We start from the raw sequence: 21,364 nt of genomic DNA on the forward strand, positions 1-21,364 counted from the left end.
CGTTACATTCATCCAGTGTATTTCGAGAAGAGGAAGTATGGAAACGTGTTCTTGTGCTTTATCAACGCGAGTTAAACAGCGTGCTGTTATCGAATTTTTAACTGCTGAAAAAGTGACTCCTACTGAGATTTTTCATCGTTTAAAGGCTGTTTGTGGTGACCTTTCTGTTGATAGATCTACCGTAAATCGATGGGTAGTAAAATTTTGTGATTACGAGCTTGGAAAAGTCATAATTGTTGATGAAACACGCAGCGGACGTCCGATCACTGCCACGGACGGTATACATCAGAAACTCTTCGAAGACTTGATTCAAAAAGACCGGCGAATCACTCAAAAGTTATTCGCAAATCATATTGGAATATCCAAGGAACGTGTACGCCTCACTTTTGAACAATTGCGATGCCGTTAAATCTGTGCACGATGGGTAATATGCCGTCTCTTAAAACGAGAAAAAACAGCGTCGATTTGAATGCTGCGAGTGACCTTCCCGTTCCCCCGATCTTGAGCCTTGCGTTTTTAATTTTCAATTATCAGTTCAAGAGACATCTCAAGGGTATTCATCTCAAGGGCAAACTCGCGTTTACATAGCACTGGAACACGTCTCCTTACTTCCGTTTCTCAAAATACAGTGGATGAATATAACGACCTCAAACCTGCGCATGCGTGTTAAGGGGGAATGTTACTTCCAAATGTCATCAGGACTGCTTCTGAAGGTCATTTTGTTAGTGGTCTACAAGCATGTGTGCAATAGTTTTCAGCCTACCCTCGTAATATGTATAAACTCATACTGTTCGTGATTTTTATTCGAACGTTATTTCGGACCTATATTCAGACTTCACGTTAGATTAATGTCCTCTCATTTCGCGGCACACTATTTAAGTAACTTTTACTTAACACCTGGAATCGCTGAGGTAGAGAAAGTACTCGGGTACTAAAAAAAAATATTCGACCTGTACTCGTTTTTTATTCTCTTTAAATTCATATAAAAAACTAAATGCTTAATGAAGTAATATCCTTGTTTGCAGTGTCTAGTAGTAAAGTAAGGTTATTTAACCTCACTGTTTGTAGGTAGAATAGTTTTAATGCCATGTTTGCCTACAATCTTTCATGGATCTGGGTGACTTTGAAATTTAGGCAGACATCCTGGTTGCTATGCAATTTGCATAATGGAAACGAATGACGGGTTGCATGTAAATCACGGGACAAAACGCGTGTGAAAATTTGTTTTCGCAAACCTTTCTTACAGTTCCTTCTTAAATAATAATAAGAATATAAATAATAAAATGAAGAAGAATATAATAAAAAAGAAAATAATAAAAATTAAGAATATAACCACGAATAAAATTGATGGATACTATGAGATAGAAAATGAAATAACGTAATCCAGAGAAATCTTACACACGGAATTCCCGTTTCGTATACAAAACATTAAGATCAAGAAACTTACTTCTCCCACGAGTAATGAAAACCGGAAAGGCATTTAAGCATTACTCACAAATACAAAGGATTGAGAATTTAACTAAAAAAAATAAAAAACTAATATATAATCAATTTCTCTTATTAATTAAAAAATAATCACGACTGAAAACTCTTCATATTCCCGTTCTTAAAACTGCGTTTAGGCTTCTCGGATTTAATTTATACACAATTATATTTGGGTGCAATGTTTAATACATTTTCGAAGCAGTATTCCCATTAATAAACCAATCTCCTGTCCCTGCGTGCCCAAAAAACGAATAACTCGCGTTTACCTGTCAATAAACCTTCAGAAAAATACACAAGGTGATTGTTGAAACCAATTGAGAAAACATAGCAAGCATAATTAAGAATTAATTCCAGGTTAATTATGAAGATGAAAATGTTTTGGATATTGGCGCAGATATTATTTTTGAGAAGTATAACGACCGATTAGAAAGAGATAACAATTTTTTATTACTCCAATAGTAGTTGCGCATAAAAAATAGGGCTCAAATTTTCAACGATTCGTTATTATCAGTTTGTTTTTTTATTTTTTAAGCAATAGGAATCATAGTCCATGAAATGGAGCATAAAATAGTTTTCCAGGTGGTCATCTGTTGTAGGTTGTTAGTAGTTCAGGGGACGTTCGTGAATATACATCGTGGGATCGTGAATATGATCGTGGGTGTCCTACATTTATCGAGTTTTGTTATCAATGCGGTGGATAAAGTATACTCTCTCTATGTTTTTATTACGTACTACGCAAAATGTACATAGCACAATTTATGACACTACCACAGATCGATGAAGTGCGATCGCAAACTGGGCTACCAAGGAACATGGCTTTATGGATATTTAAATAGATACGAAGAGTAAAAAAAGGAACCATCCAAGATCGTTGCTTATATCTCCGTTATGTATCTCCCGAAGGTGTGAACACGGGCATAAAGGTTTTTTGTATCCAGAATCAATACCATGCACTTCGCACGATAGCACACAGTATGATAGCCTCGCAAATGGAAGGCGAGGCGTATGCACCTGTGGGATTCGAACTTGGTGTTATCCGGCGATATGTACGCGGAGGCCCATTTCCACGAAACACTCTCATGGTGTTTCGGAGCTACTACGGAAGCCACTTTAACTCCACGATGTAGCCTCAATAGAGCAGACGCTCTTAGGCTCTTCTCGCTTATTACATGCTGGAGGGAAGTAGAAGGGACGGAAAATTCACGAATTTGAGGCAGTTGCATATACCCATAAATTAAGTGTCTAATGGAATTTGTGTCTCATGAAATCCTTAAAACGACCCAATTATCTGAAACATTTGATTGGAGAGACTATAAATACAATGAATTTGAGGTTCCCTCAACTCGGTTTTGCCTTTTTTGAAATACCTCTGTGAATAAGTGACATTTTTTAGGTAAGAATAATTCAAAACCTGAGTTAGTATGAACATGGCGAATTTATGTTCAGTTTTATGTGTCTTTAAAAACATATATATATATATATATGTATATATATATATATATATATATATATATATATATATATATATATATATATATATATATATATATATATATATATGTGTGTATACTTGGACAGCAACAAACGATATAAGAACATATAAAAACAATACTCACACGTTATTTCTTGATAATTTAGCTCCGTCTTCATCGGAAGAAATAGAAGTATTGCTAGCAGTACTGCTACTGTATATATATATATATATATAGATAAATATACATATATATGTATGTACATAACCGCAGTCTCACATGAAGAAGGTCTCAGAGAAAGCCGAAAGCTTAAACCTTCTGAAATATGGGTGTCCTTTTACGTGTTAACTGTTTTCTTTTTGTGTTCTATTTTGCTGTGCAAATATTATTCATATACATAAATAAATTATATGCATACACACATATGGGTGAATATGTATGTGTGTGTGTTTATACATATATATATATATATATATATTTATTTATTTATATATACATACATACATATACATACATATATAACCATACATTCATACATACAGATACATACACACAGATATGTGTCAATGGAGCTAGCGCAGGAGATTTGGGAGTTATTGATATGTCTCAAAATATTTCACTATAACAAGAGACTTAACAACTGTTTTTATTTTGTAATTTTTATTATTGAATCGAAAAAGGTTCCCACCAGCTATTTTTTGGTATCGTGGGCTTAAGAAAACTGAAACTGTTATGTAGGAATTGCCACAAAAGAAACTCATATCGAGGAATTTTCTCATGTATTTCGTCCACCCTTGATTGTTTTTAGAAGTAACTTTCGCCGGTTATAAGATTTGAGTTTTCTTCTCTGGTGTGGAATATCCGTGATCCCATCCAGTCTATCAGTGGAAACTGTCGAACATTCATTGATTTTATGCCTACTCCATCTCTCTTTAAACATCTTCACCTCCCGGCGTTGTCTACCTTCCCTCCTCCCTGGCGGATTCTCCGGAGAACCCTTTCGTGGCTATTTCAGTAACCCTCCGTCAGCCGTCGACAAGCCACCACCTTATCGCCTTGGTCCATCGTCATCTCTCCTGCTTCCCTTACTTCCTAACTCTCACCCTCTGTCTCTCCACCCCCCCTTCCCCTTCCACCGAGCCTCCCTCCTCGAAAACTAGGCGCAAATGCCCCACTCCTCACCGCTTCAACACCATATCCTCATAACCGGGGATTCGCGTTTCCGATAAGGGTCGCCGGAATACCCTTTCCCCCAAATCCGAGATGGAATACGCCCCCTTCATTCCCTGCACCTCTCGCGGTTTCCTGCTTTCTCTCTCCGCAAGAGTTTTCGCCGGACGTCGTTCTCAGCCGTCCCAACCGCCGTCGTGTGGGTGGGCCCGCATTCCATCCGCGGGCCAACACAACAGCCTGTCTGCCGAACATCGGCAGCGTTGGCTGCTGATAGTTTATTTTATTTATTATCATCCCGCCTCCGTTCTCGCTCTGTCACTCCGCTATCGCGCCGTTGCGGTTCCCCTCAGTCTTTGCCCCTCGGGGTTGTCTTGGGAAAATCCCCGGACCTGCGAAGTCCGCGGTTGTCGCACGTCGTCCTTCCGGCTGGGGTGATTGTCTTTCTCCGACCATTCGTGCCAGACAAATAAATGGGAAACGGAGCAGTCATTTGGTTAAATTGGGCACGAAATTTTCCCTCCTTAAAAATTCTAAAATGTAATGGTTTTGCAATGGGCACATGTTTCATGAGGACATCGGAAAGAAATTAGTCCACTCCCTTTTCTAAATATATCATGTTTAGTCGGTAGTCATGGCTGTGAAGATATTATCAATGCTTCTTTCGCCAATTCTGTACCGTCATGTAAAATAGTATAGTCCGCTTTTTAATTGGTTTTTATCGGTTAATGTACAATGCGTCACCTATTATACCTTAAGTATTTAACTCGATAATTTTAAACAAAGAAATTAAGAACTGCTGACCCAAACCACTACTTAAGGGAAAAAATTAAGTCACCGTGATATTTTGTCGCATTGATTATATTGATTCTGCAGGTATTTTGTCTTTTTTATCTTCTCTTTCGCTGTTATAGATCAATTATTTTTTGCCAGTGGCATTAATGCTGTTTCTATGTGTGTGTGTGTGTGTATATATACATAACATACATATATACATGTATAAAATACAAATATATATATATATATATGTATATGTATATATATATATATATATATATATATATATATATATATATATATGTGTGTGTGTGTGTGTGTGTGTGTGTGTGTGTGTTTGTGTGTGTGTGTGTGCGTATGTACTTACTTTTCAAGCCGCTGTCGGAGGAGCATGCACTATCCAAGTAAAGAAGCACTTTCCACCTGCTGAGCCATTATTTTGGGCTAAATTATTTCATCAAATATTCCAATTTTCAATTTCGCCGAAATATTCCAGGGTAAATGGAAGGATACTCGATACTTTGGAATGAAATGAAGGGAACTCGGTACTTTGGAAAAAAACCTTTCCTGACGGGAAAGAATTGCATATTGGTTCCACGCTGACCTCGCCCACGGCTCTCGGGCGGGCCTCCAACTCAACGCCGTATCCAGGAAAATGGAGGTGTAAACAGTTTCGAGATCATATCTCTCCCGGATATTCCATCACTTCTATCGGCCTCTTCTCACGCACCCTGCTTCTGTGCACCGCCTACCTAGACTTGAATATTAAACTTGCCCTAATGAACCTTCATCATTAAACGTAAAGTACTGAAGTTATTAAATAAGAGTGTGGGATGAGCAAGGCGTGAATTAAAAATCGATGTGATCGAGTTAAGCTTAATAGATTAGGTAAAATACTTGGGTGTCACGCTGACATCGAACCTTTCAGGGGGTTCACACACATCAGAAGAATCTGCGGGTCAGCCTTGAATATGCTAGGTTTCATTAGACGGAGCGTGGAAATCTGTGATAAAAATTTAAGAGATAGGGTTTACGGCACTTTACTTGGACCGTATTTGAAATACTTAGTAATAATTTCAAATTCATGGGAAAAACTTTGATGAAGGGAAGTTTCAGAGAAAATTCGCCAGTTTTACAAAAAATATAATTCTTACGAGAATTGAATAATCGTGACGCGTGACAAGAGGTTGTTTCTGAGAAAGGTTTGTGGTAGCCCCTTGATTCCCGAGGCTGTAAAGAAGTAGTTAAAGACTATAAGAAAGGTACGGAACACCTCTTGAGTTTTCTTGCGTCGCCGAGGGGATCTTAACGGCACCAAACCATATTGGAAGATTCGACCACCGAGAGAAAATAAGAGAGAGTTAGACAACATCGCGTGACAGATTCAAATACTCGTTCTTCCCTCGAACTTTATGCAATCATTATGAAATCTAATCGAAGTACCCAAGTATATATGTATATAATACGTGTGGGTCGCGGTAGTCCTGGGAGTAGAGCGTTGGACTGCCGACCGGAGGGGCCCGGGTTTGATTCCCGGGCAAGACACTCTGGGCACCTGCAACTCCACCCAAGCTTTGAGATTTTTCGGGTACCAGGTCTTCCTGGGAAACCATAACCGGCACAGGGACAGGAACCGGCCCCCCTTCCCTGATGAGTGAATATTCACACGCCGTATAGGGCTTAGTAGTGGGTGAACGTGACCGTCACCTACCAAACCGACCTTCGGGTTGATTGCTATGCTTATAGTTTATGTATATATATATATCTATATTTGTATGGATCTGCATCATATATGTATGTTATATATATATATATATATATATATATATATATATATATATATATCTGCATCATATATGTATGTTATATATATATATATATGCATCTGCATCATATATGTATGTTATATATATATATATGTATATATATATATATATATATATATATATATATATATATATATATATATATATATATATATGATGCAGATGAGTCGTCGTATCCGAGAGCACCTAGTGCTATAAACTGGCCATTGGTGGTCTTCTTAAGAAAAAATTCGGCCATAGGGGAGATGATCAAACCCGCAGGAAATAATAATTTCTCCTCCGTGGTGTCCCTCTCTGTGGGAAGTCCAGTTGGGTGGCGCCACACTCGAACGCTGTTAACTTTCCGGGAAACCGTAAACGGGTTAAAAAAAACCTCTTGGCGCTGACCGGCGAGCCTGGCGGTTTCCGCTCGCCAGCGCCAATTTCGGTTGGTGAAGGAAGCGGGGGAAATGACTCTCGCGCATAAATGGATAAAGGGTCGTGTCTTTTTTATTGCTGCTCGTTTTCGCCGTCGAACGGGTTTTTTTTACACCTTTCCTAACTTCGCTCTCAGTTTTGTTGCAACGGGGGGGCAGGATATCAGGGAAGGCCTTTATGCCTATGCGGAATGATTTTCTACGGAATTTCATTCACTCACACCACCAAACTTCTCAAAATGGGTTCTCAAGTTTCCTAAAGGGTCACTGACAAAATCATAAGTACAAGCCTAGACGTACAGGCTTGGCCGGAGTATTGGAAAAAAGAATTTTCCAATACTTTGACCTATGAATGGATTAACGTATAAAACCACCGGAGCGTGCTAATCTATGTTTGTTATCACGGTGGCGTGAGCATCTGCATTAGTCTAAAGTGTCTTTTTTTCGTGCGGAATTCACGTCACGCCAACAAAATTGATTTCATTCGAAAGAATATTCAATATCCTGCCAATAATCTTAGGAACTATTATCCGTAATATTAGAAGAAAAAACACACTCTTCCACATAATCCTATCATTTGTTACAATATGTTTGAACCGTTGTATGGAATTGTCAGATACAAAGAATTTAAGGGTTATGATTCATACAAGGTAGCTTACCATATATACTTATGTATGTGCGTGTGGGTCGCATTAGTCCAGGGGAAGAGCGTTGGACTACTGACCGGAGTATGCGGGTTCGATTTTAGGGCAAGCTTCTCTGGGTACCCTCAGAACCACCCAAGCTTTTTAATTGTGTACCACATCTTCCTGGGAAACCATAACCGGCACAAGGAAAGTAACTGGCCCCCCTACCCTGATGTGTGAACACACGCCATATAGGGCTTAGTACTGGGTTATCTCTACCATCACCTACTAAACTGACCTTCGGGTTGATTACTGTGTTTATATACTACTATATAATAATATATAGAACTATACTAATATATATTACTATACTAATACTATAATAATATATATACTATATATATACAATAATATACAATATATATATATATATATATATACAATACTAACATATACTAATACTATACTAATATATATATATATATATATATAAAGAATATATATATATATAAATATATAAAGAAAAAAAAAATATATATATATATATATATATATATATATATATATATATATATATATATATATATAAATATATAAAGAATATATATATATATATATATTATTATTAATTATTTATTATAAATGGTCAATCTACCTGTTAAGTTAGGTTTTTGGATGTACACAGCTACCAAATAAACACACGCCATTGGGCTTAGTTCTGGGCGGACTCTACAATCACCTATGTTGATTTTTAAAGCATACTAGAAACACGAAGAAAGGACACTCATATATAGTATGTATGTTTGTTGTTTCGACGGCACGACCGTCGTCATCAGAATGGCGTTCTCTGGGAAGAGCGGAGTGGACATGTGCGGGGAAGGGTGAGGGAAGGATAGGTAAGGGACCAATAGGAAAAAAACTACATATGTGAGTGTCCTTTCTTGGTGTTTCTATGTTTTAAAAATCCAAACCTGTGTTTATATACGTACAATAGAACACAAATAAAATCACAAGTAAGAACAAACGAAGAGTTCTTCAAAATTTAAATCGTTTTGGTATTTCATATATTTTTTTCCCATTCCAGGTACTTACTTCCTCACTCTACGTCAATTATTAATATCAAATGCACATTCTCCTTTTCGCCATGCTGGGCATGCACACTCGTCTGTCATGGTCTCTTGAAATTCAAATCTTTCTCACTTCCTATGCACTGCTAAAAACCCGGACAAAATGGCTCCAACGTGACTACATGTGTATATATGTATATATAAATGTCAGAAAAAGGAGCCCATTTCAAAATTCGAGTCACGCGCGAGGGTGCTGACGTGTCGTTTTCCCTCTTTTCCTTCTTTGATGAATCATGACCTGGAAATCGTAGAGCCTTCTCTTATGAAAACTTTGGACCAATCTTTCACACTCTCTTGACATTCCCCTCATTCTACGGCCAGAATGAATCCGCCAATGAACATATTGTATTCTCATGGGCCGATGAGGAATGGAGAACAGAAGAGTGCCCCATCATCTTTATTGAACCCTTATGAAATTCTATGAAGCAATGGTTTTTTTCTAATTAGTTTGGGTCAGGGGCCTATCTAATGATCATATTGAGAGTGGAGAGATGGTTTTTTCGCTCCTTTCCAACCGAAAAAAATAGTCATGTAGCAGATGTTTATGTTTTCATACTGCTTTGTAAGTAATCAGATGATGGATTTTGGGCAAAAACATTTTTCAGCCGTGTCAACTATTTTTGTATATCAATACGTCGCGGTAAGGATAATAACTTACATGTGTCGAAAATGGGGAACCAAAGCCAACAAAAATGCTCAAAAACTCAAATTTGAATATGAAAATATCTAATCGATAACGTATCAGAATATTCTTAGCTTATATGGGGAAGGTTGGTGTTTTACAGGTATTCACCCTTGCCGCATACACCCTTATTAACTCAACGGTTCGCGGATGTGGCAATATAAATACCTCTCCCTATGTAATACTTTTCACCTAAATAACCCAATCACACTTTTCAATCTTGGGTAAAAATGATATATTATAGTTGTTCTGTGTCTAACTAATACGAGACGATGTAAATGCGAGCTGGTATGTCATAAGAATACAAAAACTACCCTAGTTAGAGGAAGTATGTATCTTACGAAAAATTAATTACGTTGATAAATAAATAAATCTCAAGCCTCACAATGATTAATCATTTATTGAAAACATTCGTTTCTTTCCATTTCTATAAAAATTGGATGCCTTACAATCGGTTTTACTCTACCCTCGCAACATGATATGTAAATATTTTGGCATATATCACTTTGTAAAAAATATTTATACCCTCGAATAAAAAATATTGTATCAAAAAAGGAGTCAAGTTACTGTAAATAGATTGAAGTAAAGCAATCTAGTTCTTTCTGCGATGTTTTCACATTAGTGCTACGTTGAAGGAAATACCGTTTTAGTGCTGAGGGAAGAACAGTAAAAAAGAGAGTGAATGGTGACTCAATTTTGATCGATATAAATCGTAAAAAGTATTAAATTATGTTTTTATACAATTTTGTGAAAATCGTCCATCTTTTATTGCCATGGTAACAACTTTTTGATTGCTTAGATGAAAAAATCATTCTCCTTACATTTAATACATTGCGCTTGCAGATATCATAAAATTATTAAAAAGCGCTGAGGCAACATTCTTCATACAGTAATGAATTCTCTTAAGTTTGGCATATTGTCAATGAGAAGGATAAAAGAAATGGTAACAGGGGTCATTATCTAGAAACCATTTCGGTTCATTAAGATAACTTTCGGTAAATAACACGGATAATGGCACGTGGTGTCTCAACCATGGTTGGTTCAACCATATTAATGTAAACATTTTCCTATTTCTTATTTATGATGGTAAAAAGAGTCGGCAAAAAGAAAAATTCCATAAGAACTATGATAAAGATTGTGATTTTATATGAAGCTGAAACTTAATCGTAGAAACAAGAAGATAGGCGCAATAGATTGGAGACTTATGCGAGATTTGTGTGTGGATAAGGAGAAAAGAGGTGAAATGGACCAAAAGAAAACAAACAAGGAAATGCTAGGCGTGGTGTAATGTGAGGAGATAAGTTGATGGGAAAAATCTAATGGGAGTAGGAAAGGTGGATTCAGAGCATTTTGTTAGGAAATGAGATTTCAAAGCCTTTTATAGAGGGGAGAACATTAGGCAAGCGAGGAAAGGGTAGGGATAGGATGGGGATGTTGAATGGAATGAAGTGAGGATGGAAGCATGTAGAGTTAAGTATGAACCTATTGTAAGGTTGGATGTAGGGTTAGAAAGGGAAAGCAAATGAAGGAGTGATAGGTATTGTGGGGGAGGAGAGGGGAGTGTACTTCTGAAATGGAATGAGAATAAATCCCAATTTAACGAAGATTATGCGATTTTACAGCACGAGAAAGGCTAAGCTAAACGTTAAAATAGGAGAGCAATAACTAGAGTAGGTGTGACAGTTTACGTATTTAGGGAATGTTCTGGACCAAAATGGTTCGGGTAGTAGGGACCTAAAGAGAAGAATTGCCCTCGGCAAAGAGGCTTTCACAAGGAGGAGAGAGTTGATGACAGGGACGTTGTGTAACTATATTAAGAAAAGACTCGTAAAAACTTTGATATGGAGCGTAGCTATGTATGGCGCGGAAACACTGGAGCAGGATGAGAGACGTAGATTGGAGGCATTTGAAATGTAATTGTGGAGAAGAATGGAGATGGTGAAATGGACAGAGAAGAAAACAAATGAGGAAGTACTTGGTATGGTGGTCGAGGAGAGGGGTCTGTTGGGAGAAATACTATTGAGGCAGGAAAAGTGGATGAAGGGCGTATTGATCGGTAGTGGGATGTTGAAGACTGTAATAGAGGGGAGAAATCGAGGAAGGGGCGGGAATAGGATAGGAATGTTGAATGGAATAATGAGAGCAAAGAGTTATGCAGAATTGAAGGGTTTTTGTGCAGTGCCATGTTTTGCCTTTTTGATCGAGGATAGGAAAATTAGAATTGTTGAATAGGTGTCCGTCCATAACTGCCTTAAAATGTTGACTACCGAAATGATAATAATGATCTAATGGAAAGAACACTTAGGCCTAAACAAGCGGTTACACTAAGTCTTAAAGTTCTGGTGAGTTAAAGAAGGCAAAGGAGGTTTCACGTGAATTAGTCATCTCGAGGGAGGGAGAAATTTCTTCCCCAAAAGATCGCCGCCGCTCTCACATTATCCCCTCGCTTCTTCACTTTATCTCCCCCAGATAAAAAGGGCACCCGGAAGAAAGTATCATCCCTCTCTCTCTCTTTTCTTCTTTTTCTTCTCCTCTCTCTCTCTCCCCTTGAACAAAATCACGTCCCTGCCTTGGCGCGAAGTAGATCACGACCCTCACGTCGGTAAATATGCTCTCCCCCTTCATCGCCATTTTTTCTTCATCATCCGAAATCCTGCGTCCATTTACCTTTCTCATCCGCCTCCCCTAAACCTTCTCTCCTCCTAATATCATCCACCCCCGTTGCCTGAACCTCCTATGCACCCTAATGAGACTATTTGACCCTGAACGCCACAAATCGATGCGGGAGCGATTTTCAGCTGTCCATTATTTGGTCGCCGACTGAGATTTCCCCCGCTCAATCTTTACACGATACAACTACATAGGACCCTGCATTCCGGCGCTAAGGTATGTGTCAGGGGGTTTTTACACACAAAACTACTTATGACGCAAAATACAGGGTACGACAGGTAAATTCGGGCAAATGAACTTTTTGTTTAGTAGCAAATGTATTTGAAAAATACAAGTGAAAATGAAAATTCCTTTAGATACAAGTAAAGGTATCTGTCAAGGGTAACATTACTCAATGTAACTACCCCCTTCAGTTGCAATGACCGCCTCCAATCTTGTTATCCTGAATCAATCGCACGCACTATTTAAAACTGCGCTGCAGCACTTCTACTTTTCCCATCCATATTCGAGGATGCTGTGACGATAGCGGTGCGTGTAGATCCGACATTAGGGTTCCTCGTTTTATTGGTAACTCTTTCGACTACGCTCCTAACATAATAGTCGAGGGAGTTCAAGTCCGGGCTACGCGGGGACCAGAACTCCTTTGATCAGATCATGTCAATGTTATCTAAGAGCCAAGTTTTTGGAGTAAATGACCGGTATTAGCTGGTGAACTGTCCTGTTGAAAGATGTATTGTCTCCCCGAGGCCACAGTTACCATTCAGGGTTTTACGACATTCTTCAAATTTAGCCAATTCGGAAAATTTTGCAAAATTCCTCTTAAATCAGCGCCTGGACGTTTCCTCGGATGAGATTTCCTCGCTGAGTAGGTGAAACCTTCCCCAGACATCTCCGAATCATTATGTATACTTTGCCACAATATCGTAAACAGTTAATCTAGGGCACCTAAAAAATCGAACTATTTCACTGGGCGAACGTCTAGCGTGAACAGTTTCGATAATAGCTTTAATTTTACTCTACATTATTACGTAACATCTCGGCCATTTTGAGGTTATGACTGTTTTTTAGATGCCTATAGCTTTCAAGAACGCCAATTGCGACCTCCAGTGGAAATACGATATGGCGGGAAATTCAAATTTAAATGTGTCCGTATCTAAGCGCTGCACCCTGTAATATTTCCCTCTAACCGCAGTTGGGCAACGTTATTCTTGTCCCTTTAAGCTCTTGTTGAAAAATTACACATTGAATCTATCTCTTCTAGATTAATCTCTTAAATTTTATCGACATGAATCTCCGTCCGTGTAACGATGGTGGTAATAATACATTTTCAACATCACTGCTAAAGAGGCATTATTCCAATTTATGCGAGATATTTTATATATAATGTAATCCTTCACTCCGTGAGTAAATATTAGTTTAGCTCCTATCATAACTTAGATTTGTTTCTTAATTTATCACAAAAAACACTTATTACAAATCTAGCCCCTCTGCGCTGCACGCGATCCGATTTGATCAATCAATCCAACTTCACAAATACCTAATATACGGGCAGCATATTCCAAATGAGGCCTAACCAACGAAATAGAGCATAATTATTACTATTGAAATTTACATTTTCAGATAGACAGTGTCAGGTGGCACACAAGTCCCAAGTAATCACAAAGGATTATATATAAAATCAGTAAAATAAAAGTAAAATTAAACTAAACTTCAAAACACTAATCTTTTTATCAAAGTCAGAAAATCCCCACCTCATAAAAATCAATCAATCAGAAAGAAAAAAAACAGATAGATTTAAAAAAATTAAGCTGCTACATATAATTTTATGCCGCACATCAATCAAATTATTACATATATTCCTTACATCTTTTCTTAAAAGTATACACTCTGTTAGGAAAGGTCTATTCTTCAAGCCTTTTCGTCACATTTCCCCAATACTCTAAAAATAAATCCTTAATGTAGTTAGCCTATCTTTGACTATTTTGTGATGCTCATAATTAAAATTCTTCAAGGCTTTAAAAAATGAACAATTTCTTCACTGCGCTCGATGATGATAATATTATAACTCCAAGCGTGTTCAATGCAAGTGTTCAATCTTCATATCTCGAACCCAATTTTATAATCCCCGTTTAATGCCTTTTGGCTGGACCCGGCGAGGGACCCTCGCCGGTCTGAGATCAGAATATATTAGGGTGGATAAAAATTAAAATGAATTATGAATACGATTCTAATGCAGAAATAATAACATTTTTCTGAACCACGATGTCAATCATGGCCATGCCATGAATTTTGTAAAGTTCACGTGATATTTGGATGTGTATCGAGCGCGATATTTGCAATATAAACTAATATTCGCTTCTGCACTAATAGATATGGATGTCACTTTGAGATATTATGCATACATCCCGTTTCCACCCTCCATTTAACCGTCCGTCGGTTTGAAAATGGCGCCTTCGGTATAAAAAACATCGAGTACTCAGTATAAAAGAGATCTCCCGATGTCAAACCCATTGCCTCAGGGCTAAAACTAAAAAGGGATGATACACTACCAAACTTTGATACGTAAAAGAAGTGACCCACGATAGAATGAATATTGATCCTTGCTGTGATATAATTTTTCTTTGATATGTAATGAATTTACCTGCGATATCAAAGCCATCCATTCTTGATCAAACTAACAATTAATCCTGAACACAAAATAATCTACGCTTTTCGACAACAAACCTCGTAATAAACCGTTTACTCTCGATATAAAATCAAATTTGAGAATGAGATAAAGACGGGAAATATTAAGGAGAAAGGAAATATGCAAACAGGAATGTCACAAACGATTACTAGTACAGTTTTAATTCGAACCCGATGATTCCATCGAGGACTAGTAAGTCCATCCATTTGCATCAAAGAGGGAATAGTTCTTTGAATATTCAATTTAAATCTCCAAGTCCGCATCTTTGGGCCTCCCATTCTTTTCTGCGATCATTGACGTTGCTCGATGCTTTCAGGGTGAATGTTTGAAGAATGCGATATGATAATATTAGTATCCATTCGTTTTGTGATCAATTATTCAAATGAAAAAGTGTTTATGTAAATTTAGAGGTTGTTTAATTTAATCTTAATTCAAATGACCCGTTGGTATTTTTCCCCACTCACGCGAAAGACTCAAAGGAATTTAATCGCTCGCAAATTAATTCACCATCATTTCACTTGGATTCATATTCAAAGAGTAAAATTCCTCTTCTTGATACAGTCCTCAATATCCATTCAATTTCCCGAAATAATTTATTGAGTAAAATTAATATGAAAATACACGAGGAAATATTATTGCTGATATTTTGCTTTGAGATTAAATTAATAACTTGGTTTGTATATGCATCCAAGTGGACTTAACTTTGAAGCCATGGGATTGATTGTGTTTCTCTGACACAATCAAGAACGACGCTTGTTGGTCTTTCTTTTGTTTCCCGCAATATTATTGTCCGCTTACCATGAGAAGGACAAGTTGGTCGGTCAAGCATAAAAATAATTATGATTGAATGTGAAATCATCTTCTTCAAGTGTCTCGCCGAAAAAAAACGTACACCCACACATGCATTTAAAAAAATACGAGTAATCCTATGGAGGCAGGAAAAATGGATAAAGGACGTAGTTCTCGGCAGTGGGATGTTGAAGACTGTGATAGAGGGGAGATTGTTAGGCAAACGAAGAAAGTGCAGGAATAGGATAGGGATGTTGGACGGGATGAAGGGAGGAAGGAAGTACACAGAGCTGAAGAGGGACCTGATGTAGATGGATTGTGTTTCGTTTTGTTAGGAGTCAAAAAATATTTATTTGGTTGTTGTTCTCATCCAAAGCCGACCTTAACCGGTAGATTTTTAATAATATATGTATATTAAACGCATTATATATATATGTATATATATGTGTATATATATATATATTAATATATATATATATATATATATATATATATATATATATATATATATATATATATATATATATCCCTCCCCGGACTACAACCTTGACATGGTGGAAGGGCTTGTGCGTTCCGATGACCCCTAGAGCTGTGCTGGCGGGAGTAATAAAAATTGCTCCTGGTAGGGTCACCCATGCCAGATAGGTCGAAGGTTAGGAGCCAGACGAAAGGTAGTCCACGCAGCGTCTGTTCCTCAGTGAGGCGGCTGCAATGGCGTCTGACCCCAGTGGGGCGGCCAGTAAGTGATGGTGTCACGTTAAAAACACTATTGAGGAAGGCAACGGGAAACCACCTCAATTATCATTCCCTAGAAAAATATGATGGACAATAGAGATATTTTGAGTCCTGGCAACCACGGGGCTCGGCCCAATCGGCCGTGTGTCGTGCCCGGCAGCGGGGGAGGCAAGGCTTCCGCGGTCGTCATCCCACGAAACCCTTGCAAGGGAAAACCAGCAGCAGCAGGACAGAAGACGCAGGAGAAGAAAACCAAATTAGTTAGAATAGGAACGTGGAATGTTAGGACAATGATGAGGACAGGGAAATTGGAGAATGTTAAGCGAGAGATGGAAAGGGGAAATATAGATATTTTAGGTCTATGCGAGGTGAGATGGAAAGATAGCGGGGATTACTGGAGTGATAAGTGTAGAATAATATACAGCGGTGGGGACGAGAGCCAACGAGGGGTTGCCATAGTATTAAATGAAGAGGTAGGAAGAAGCGTAGTCAACATAGAGCAGGTAACGGATAGAATACTACTAGTGGAGATAAAAGCAGAACCGACGAACTTAGTTATTATTCAGGTATACATGCCACCGAGCAACCATAAGGAAGAAGAGGTCGATAGGATATACGATCAGTTAGAGGACATGATCGCGTGTGTTCCTGCAGGGAAACATTTGATAGTGATGGGGGATTGGAATGCGACGGTAGGCGAAGGAAGAGATGGTGATGAGGTGGGCGACTACGGTTTAGGCACGAGGAATGACCGCGGGGAGAAAGCAGTTGAGTTCTGCAGGAGACAGGGGTTAGTCATCACCAACACTTGGTTTAGACACCACAAAAGACGCAGGTATACATGGAAAATGCCAGGTGACTCAGGAAGATATCAGCTAGATTATATCCTGGTTAGACACAGGTTTAGGAACAGTGTGATAAATTCGCACAGCTTCCCGGGAGCGGATGCGGACTCAGACCACAATTTAGTTGTTATGAAATGTAGCGTACGTTTTAAAAAGATAAGGCAGGGGCGGCGAGTTAGAAAATGGAATGTAGAAGCATTAAATGGGTTGAAAAGGAAGGAATACAAACAGGCGGTAGAGAAAAGCATGGAGGATGGTAAAGAGCTAAGTACTATCGAAGAAAAATGGGAAATGATCAAAAAAGGGTTGTCTAAAGCCGCAAAAGACACTATTGGAACCGTTAACACTAAAAGGACTAGGAAACCATGGATCACGGATGAGATGATTACAAAGATGGATGAGCGGCGAAAATGGAAGAATATAAATACAGAATTAGGCAAAATGAAGTACAAAGAATTGAACAATAAATTGAGGCGGGCAACAAATAAGGCAAAAGACGCATGGTGGAAGACGCAGTGCGAGGATATGGAAAGTCTGCAGAGGAAGGGTGAAATCGGTGCGCTGTACAGCAAAGTTAAATCGTTATCGGGAAGTAAGAAAGGAAGAGCTACGCTAAGAGTTAGAGATAAGGCGGGTAAGGTAATAGTTGACGCAGGAAAGATCCAAGAGAGATGGAAGGAGTATATAGAAGAACTGTATAGTAAAGAACTCAGACCAACAAAGTTAGACATTGAAAAAGAAAATGACGTAGAGGAAGACAGCTTAGGTCCAGGCATACTAGACAATGAGATAGAAAGGGCATTAAGGGAGATGAAACTAAATAAGGCCGTGGGGGTAGATAACATTCCCGTGGAACTTTTAAAATGCTTAGGAAAATGTGGGAGGAAGAGGCTATATGGGCTGATCCGTAGCATTTATGTGGAGGGAATCTGGCCGGAAGACTTTGTGAGAGCAGTTTTAGTTCCGATTCCGAAAAAGGTAAAGGCCACATCATTTGAGGACTATAGGACAATTAGTTTGATATCCCACGCAGCTAAAGTTGTTCTCAGGATCATAAACAAAAGGATAGAGAGTAGGGCAAATGATTACTTAGGGGATGATCAGTTTGGGTTTAGGAAGGGGAGAGGTACGCGTGATGCCATTGCAGTAATGAGATTATTAATCGAGAGGAATATAGAACACAACCAGGAGGTATTTGCCTGTTTCGTAGATTTCGAAAAAGCGTTTGATAGAGTGAATTGGGAAAAACTAATGAGTATATTGCAGAAAATAGGAATAGATTGGAGGGAAAGGAGGCTAATCCGCAACCTGTACATGTCTCAGACTGCTCAGGTGCGGGTGGGAAACGGGGAGTCAGGATGGGCAGTGTTAGGAAGGGGTGTAAGGCAGGGTTGCCCATTATCACCGTTGCTGTTCAACCTGTATGCAGAGGAAATGATCAAAGAGGCATGGGAAGAACTCGAGGTAGGAATGAAAGTGGGCGGGGGATTCGTAAAATCAGTTAGGTTTGCTGATGACCAAGCTTTAGTTTGTCAGTCAGCCAAGGGGCTGCAAGCATTGCTGAGTGAATTGGAAATTCAGTGCGACAGGTATGGGATGAGAATCAATATTAATAAAACAAAGGTTATACGATTTTCCAGAAAGAAAAAGGCCAAGCTTAACATTAAAATAGGAGGGCAAAAACTAGAGCAGGTAGAACAGTTTACGTATCTCGGTAGTGTTTTGGACCAACACGGTCAAAGTAGTAGGGACGTAAGGAGAAGAATTGCGCTAGGCAAAGAGGCTTTCACAAGGAGGAGGGAGTTGATGACGGGGACTTTGAGTAAGGATGTTAAGAAAAGACTCGTAAAAACTTTGATATGGAGCGTAGCTATGTACGGCGCGGAAACGTGGTCATTGAAGCAGGAGGATAGACGTAGACTGGAGGCTTTTGAAATGTGGGTGTGGAGAAGAATGGAGAAGGTGAAATGGACAGAGAAGAAAACAAATGAGGAAGTACTTGGTATGGTGGGCGAAGAGAGGGGTTTGTTGGGAGCAATCCTATGGAGGCAGGAAAAGTGGATGAAGGGGGTATTGAGCGGCAGTGGGATGTTGAAGACTGTGATAGAGGGTAGAATGTTGGGCAAAAGAGGAAAGGGAAGGAACAGGATAGGGATGTTGGACGGGATGAAGGGAGGAAGGAAGTACTCAGTAATGATGAGGGACCTGATATAGAGTAGGATGATTGATTTTGTGTTTTGTTAGGAGTAATAAAATATTTGTTTGGTGGTTGTGTCCATCGAAAAACCTACCTTGACCGGTAGATTACCTAAAAAAAAAAAATATATATATATATATGTATGTATATAATGCGTTTTCTTGTGAAATATAATCACGGAATAAGGTTCTCTGAGAAAACTGTATTAAAATCCAATTTTGGATTACCAGTTCTCTGCCAATTTTTAATGACTTCGTGTGTATAAGTTGTTGTCATCAACATGACAGGTGATCATCTACGCCGCATTGGTATAATTTTAATAGTCTCCAACTATTAAGACACATTACTCATAGCGAGTGCTTCATCTTGCTCGTTATTACGCATATCGAGTGCTTCCCCCTAATCTTCTTTACTGCCAACGAAATACTAAATTTAGTTATTTAAATTGTTATAATATTCTTTCGTGAAAACTTAAAAAAATATGACTTTATTGTTTTTGATGTAACGTTTAAATTAGCCATATAAATGGAAAATAATGGGGAAATATTTATTAAATATATTGCTACATTAATAATTACTTAATTACGTAATTTAATCCAAATAATACCAAAGAGGCGTTTGAAGATGAAATTTGTCATAATTTTTTCAAGATATAAAGTTACTTGTTATTCATAGCTGTCAGTTTCCTTCTCCCTAGGGATTTAATCCGTCCAAGTTTCAGAGTGGGCCAACCACGAGCCTCGTATTCCCTTTGGGGATTCAAACGTCCAGATCGTCGCCCTAACTAGACGGAATGATAGCAGACTGGCAGGGACTGAGATGAAACGATTGATCCCTGTGCTGTATACGTCGGTGTCCACATTTAATTTGGGCTGGAGAAATGTAATCGGATATCAAGATTATTGCTCTGTGCCTGTCCGTTGTATTATATGTCAGTTGTAATTTTAAAATGAAACCACAGGGATTGGATTCAAAATCAACCTACCTTTCTTCTGTCCATGAATTTATTCTGAAGTGTGGGGGTTTCCCTTTTTTCAAAAGTTTCGAGTTTCAAGGAAATAAACAAATATTTTTTATAAGACTCGTTCTTTACAATAATTTGCCAAATTTTTTAATGAAGAAAAGTCGAATGTCAAGTCTTCTATAAATATTACTAGCTCGTTCGGGCCAGAAAACGCGAAAGATAATCGAAAAAGATGTATATATGCACACACACACATACATATATATATATCTGTTTGTAATATGTATTTATGTAAAAACCTGTATATATATATATATATATATATATATATATATATATATATATATATATATATATATATATATATATATATATATATATATATATATAACGAAGAAGCTCAGAGAAAGGGGAGACATCTTTAGATTTAATATTTCGACGGCACGGCCGTCATTATCAGAACCTGATCTTATGATGACGGCCATGGAGTTGAAACGTCAAAATTAATTACGTGTGCCCTTTCTCTGTATTTAAATCAAAGTTTTAATATACTATTGTCGTAGGTGAATAGCTTCCTGTTTCGATTGAAATTCATTCACGATTCCCAGATGCGGCAGTATTCCTTTTGTTCATCATATTAGAGATCCATTGATACTGATGAACTCATGAAGAATATAAGGGTATAACAGCTTACGCGTTCGAAGGAAAGGGAGTTGATAGTAGAGACGTAGGAAAACATGATGCGGGAGAGTCTCGTCAAAACTTTAATTGGAGAGTGGTATTGTAAGGCGCGGAAACAAGGATGGTGAAACAAGACGAGATAGGCGTAGGTTGGAGGGTTTCGGGAGATGCGTGTGTGTGTGGAGGAGGATGATGAGGGTAAATTGGATGAATTAG

At 38.3% G+C, this 21,364-nt stretch overlaps 1 long non-coding RNA gene across 2 annotated transcripts in view; it reads left to right on the top strand.

Moving 5' to 3' along the window:
• LOC139696118 (uncharacterized) overlaps nt 1–21,364 on the top strand; it is a 164,653-nt gene that overhangs the window by 118,147 nt on the left and 25,142 nt on the right. The gene's annotated exons all lie outside the window — the stretch shown is intronic.

This window comes from Hetaerina americana, unplaced genomic scaffold (assembly GCF_022747635.1).
Source record: "Hetaerina americana unplaced genomic scaffold, ioHetAmer1.1.p SCAF_68, whole genome shotgun sequence".
Taxonomy (NCBI): Eukaryota; Metazoa; Arthropoda; class Insecta; order Odonata; family Calopterygidae; genus Hetaerina; species Hetaerina americana.